This window comes from Acanthopagrus latus, chromosome 13 (assembly GCF_904848185.1).
Source record: "Acanthopagrus latus isolate v.2019 chromosome 13, fAcaLat1.1, whole genome shotgun sequence".
NCBI classification, from domain to species: domain Eukaryota; kingdom Metazoa; phylum Chordata; class Actinopteri; order Spariformes; family Sparidae; genus Acanthopagrus; species Acanthopagrus latus.
This window is the reverse complement of record NC_051051.1, coordinates 23,367,314-23,372,048: the sequence shown is the minus strand read 5'-3', so window position 1 is coordinate 23,372,048 and position 4,735 is coordinate 23,367,314. Positions and strand designations below refer to the sequence as shown.

Genomic DNA, 4,735 nt, shown 5'->3' with positions numbered 1-4,735 from the left:
CATATTCATTGTGCTATGGACAACTGTATCTGCATCCATTTACATTTTCTAGTAAGAGAGGAGGAAAAGGAACTAACGCTGAAAATCAGAATGTGTCGAGGATGTTATCGTCAGCATTGCATTCGGGTGTGATCAGAGTGAGTGAGGCCTGAGGGCAGACTGAGAGGCTAAGCAGCAACAAGACACTGCTGTGTAAAACACTCTGTATGTTCCCTTTAGACCTATATATGGTTATCTCACATTGTTTTTTAGGAAAGCTAATTAATTGTCCTGTGCTTTTGTTACATTATCACTGAAAAGAATAAAGCCCGTAGCACACGTTACTAGGAGGACATACAGAATAATATAACAAAATAATAACTGAATATGGAGCGCTGGCTTTCAGGAGCCTGTCTTTGTGATATTGATCACTATCCTCAACACCAACGTTGAATCCATCATCAAAAAGGCCCAGCAGAGGACCTACCTCTGTCAGCTCACAAGGTTCAACTGCTGATCCAGTTCTACGCTGCAATGATACAGTCCGTTCCCTGTTCATCAGTCATTGTCTGGTTTGGATCAGCCACCAGGACAGGAACAGACTTGGACAGACAGTCGGGACTGCAGAGAAAATCACACTTTGGATTTACTGTACATAGATTCAGAGTGTAGAAAGGACTGGGAAACATCATTAGAGATTCATCACACTATGGACAATCTCAAAATCCATCTGTTAACTTCTGCTGATCATTTATCCTCTTGGTGCAATTAGCCAGTGGCGATCAAGCTGACAAAAATCTCAACACGTTCTTACCCCAAACTCATTGAGAACACCAGCTTGGTCAGTGCCCTTAGGTTCAAATGATGACACTCTGTCGGACAGGTTACTGGGGAGACTCCGGGGAATACTTCACCTTTGTCATTGTGGTAGACAAGTAGGTCCCAAGTTGCAAAATGTTGATGAAGTTTCTCTGTCATCCAGGTCATGGTAAACCAAGGTGGTTCAGGAGAGAAAGGAGTTAACTGCTTATTTTTCTACAAAATAGCAAGAATTTTGCTGTAAAGAGGTAAAAGCACAGTCTGGATACGCTAATTGGAACTCGTGCTGCTTCTTTGAAGAAAAGAAAATGAAAAAAGAGCTATTGTTTCCTACTTGGTCATTATTAGGAGGGTTGGTGGCTATAAAATGTTGGGTCACACCTTCATTCCCAGCTATATGCAACCACAATACAGCACTCGAGCACACACACACACACACACACACACACACACACACACACACACACACACACACACACACACAGCGAGTGGCTCTATCTCCCCTCCAGTAGCTGTGCCTTGTGTGTGCTAACAAATGAAAATGGTTCCTGCAGAACAATTCATTTGCCACACCGCACAGTTTCCTCTACTGCACTGCTGGTCATGAGTGATTTTACACGCCTCCTCTCCTTTTCTTTTTGTTTCATCCCGCCTCTGTTTCTCACCTTGCTTTTCATTTTATTTAATCTTTCCTGCTTCCTCTTTATTTTACTTCATCGCCACCTTTGGTCTCTCAAAATACCCCATTCTCCATTTTCCTCACTTTTTTTTCCCCTTCTACTATGCTCAACAAAGCTGCAAATTCCCACCAACAATGATCCGTCTTGTTGAGGTGTCTCAGTGTGTTAAGACAACACTGCTCGGTCTTACATCCAGAAGTTACACTGATTAATGCTGTTTTATTGACAGTGATTCAAATACGTGCTGAATAGGTCATCATTTTTTTTCTTGTCAAAATGTTCCTTGCAACCATGCTAAGCTAAGATGATGAACATTTTAAACAATATGCAAACATCAGCACCTGATACTGTAGTGTGTTGATGCATGCATTTAGCTTGACTCACAGCTGGACGAGAGCAGAGCCTCACAGAGCTGCTAGCATGGCTGCAGACTCTTCTCCTGTGACTACTAGGAACCATGGAAGTAAACTTTCCTCTGTCAAGTCAATGTCCTTAAATAAATCTGTCTCTTTCCACTTTCCTTCTATCTTTTGAATATTAATTAAACACCCTTATGTGTCATCGACCCCTCTGGTGTTCAGCCCGCTCTTTTTAATTAGATGAACAACGGGGGGGAAGACACACACCTCACGGGTTTGTGTACAATTGCACAGGTGTGTGTGCGACTGGGGAGGCGTAGTCGGGGATAACAGTGTCTCTCAGTGTTTCTCTGCTCCTGTATCTGTGTCTCTGCAGATGGTTTTTTTGTGTGTGTTACCAGCCTGCTGTCTTGCTTCCTAGTGTGTGTGGGCATGGTCTCGCCATTTTTTTTTTTGCGTACAGGGCGTGTTACACCACAAATCTGGAAGGTGTTGCTCTTTTACACCCTCAATCTCATGCTTGCGGCACTACACCTTTTTTCAGGAAATTGTTTAATTGTGGCCACAGGATTGAGGGATCATCAACACGCCTATTATATTTCCCGGTCGGCACTGTTCGCAGCTGAGAAGTGAACTTGAAAATGACTGCGAAAAATGACGGTTTGTTTATTCTGATTTTTGTGTGAAGTGAAGCTGAATCAAAACCTGCTCACGAAGTGTGGCGACATAATGAGTCAAACTTTGCAAAAAAGAAAGAAAAAAAAAAAGAGCCGTAAAACTAGGGATGGTGTGAGTGACATTTAAAGAAATTAACTGAATTTACATCTTTTTAAATAAAATGTATCACATATGACATGAAAAAATGTGTTGCTACACCTCAAGAAGTACTGATGAGCCCGAATGGTGCAAAACCAAAACGGTGTTATAAAAGTCAGCAGCACATCTTTAAATCTGCTTCATGGTTCTGCCAATCAGCTGTTCCATCTGCTCACAGACAGTGCATATCTTCAAAGAAAAAAAAAAAAGTATGTATGACATGCTGTAATTTGAACTTGAGAGGTGAAGTCACATTGTAAATACAACCTCCCTAAATAAACAGCAGAGGCAAAAGATACAAAATTTTGAGGCGATTAAACACTTTAAAAGCAGATGTTCCTCTTCTGTCAGTGGTTCCATCTGTTAAGTCTGAACTTTTCTTTTTAAAACACAGATCCAGACTTTATAACATGCATCAGCTTCAATAAAAAAAAAGTTACATTTCTAAAGCTTTAAAAAGTCCTTTGCTGTGCCCACTTCATTGAAATGAAACTAGTGGTAGGCAGCGAAGCCAGTTAGCTGGACATATTTGTTCTGGGTTAGGGGATTTGGCCGTCCTTCCTTTCACACCAGCCAATTTAGCTCCAGAGCACAGGCAGCAGCATCAAGCCCAGACCACGACTTTGCCAAATTTCCTCCACCAGTAGCTCCCTTTTCCCCGTGCAGCCTCCTCTCATATTCCACACTGTCCTGCACCGGGAGCGTGCCAGATTTTTGGTCTCATACGTCTATCTACTTCTGAATGGGCTACAGTGTTGGGCCGGTGTAAAAAAAAAATGTTGCGGGCTTCACCAACTTTACTGTAAATGTTGTTTGATACAAACTGCAAAGGCAAAGAAACTTAAGTTGCTGAGTGTTATCCAACTGTTTAGCTCAGGATGGACAGCAAAATGTTTCCGGCTCTCCTCATGACGAAGCCCCGATCCTTCTGCTGTGATCGCAGACACTCAAGATACTTTGGACAGGACATCGGAGAAGGAAGTTATTAATGCACATGGCGGAAAGTGCCAAAAGCTGAGTTTTACTGATATATAATAATGTGCAAAATAATGATGTTTACAAATTCATAAATACACACTACTAACAGATATTTAGAGGCTTGATTTTGTCAATGAGGCCGGGAAAGATTGGGGACCCAGAAGCAGACTCAGGAGCAGAATGATAGTTAGGATATTTAATAACAATTCAAATCACAAAAAGGCATTTGAGTTCAGGCACAGGCCACAGAGGAAAAATAGTCAAAAACAAGAAAGTTCAAAAAACCCTGGCAAAAGTACAGGCAGGGCTCGGCAAAAACCCGGTGTCAAAAAAAAAAAAAAAGTCGGGCATAAGGGGTCAATAAACAGGCACAGCAGAGGTACAGTCAGGGTTAGAGGCAAAAAAATCCAGGAGTCAAAAAACAGGAAGAGATGGGTACACAGGCAGGTAGGGAGAACACAGGCAGCAGCACAGTGGGCTTGGCTAGACTCACATGGTTGAACTGAAACAGGGCTGGCAACAGAGCAAAGGTATCCAAAATCATCAGGCAAAAATCACAGTCAAAAAAAAAAAAAACAGGCTTGGATCAGAAGGTAGAAAAAGCCAAGAAACAACAATACGTGAACGAGTCTCCCAGAAACAGACGCGATAATCTGGTGAAGACTGTCAATCCTGGTGTGGTTTACAGCCGACGAGGAGAGTAGAATCAGGTGTGGAGCAGCAGGAACTGGTGATTGGACGCCTCACTTGTCAGTCAACCAGGAGGCAGGGCAGAGGGAAAAACCATGCATTTGGACTTAAATGATGATATAGCAGGTGGTAGTTAATGGATATGTAGTCTGTTTTCACACAAGTCTTGTGTCTCAATTTAGGGTCTGCATCCTTCGGAGGCCACATTTGAAGGCCAGTTATGTGACAACGCTGTGTGAGGGCTGTCGAAATTCGAAGGCTCCTCCAAAACTCCTCCTCCTCCTTTTACCTGTTTTTGGAGGATATGCACCACTACTATCCCTGGTGGCCTCACGTATCTAAAGATTCTTTGCACGCCCGAAGAGAAGAAAGAAATAAAGAAATAATGGCGACCTCAAATGGCACAGATCTTGC

At 42.5% G+C, this 4,735-nt stretch overlaps 1 long non-coding RNA gene across 1 annotated transcript; it reads right to left on the bottom strand.

Annotated features, from left to right (window-relative positions):
* Positions 1-2,622: 2,622 nt before the first annotated feature.
* Positions 2,623-4,288, bottom strand: LOC119031321. Its single transcript, XR_005078572.1, has 2 exons — positions 4,125-4,288; positions 2,623-3,608 (listed from the first exon to the last, which is right to left on the bottom strand). It is a non-coding gene; the product is annotated as an uncharacterized LOC119031321 (long non-coding RNA).
* Positions 4,289-4,735: the final 447 nt, after the last annotated feature.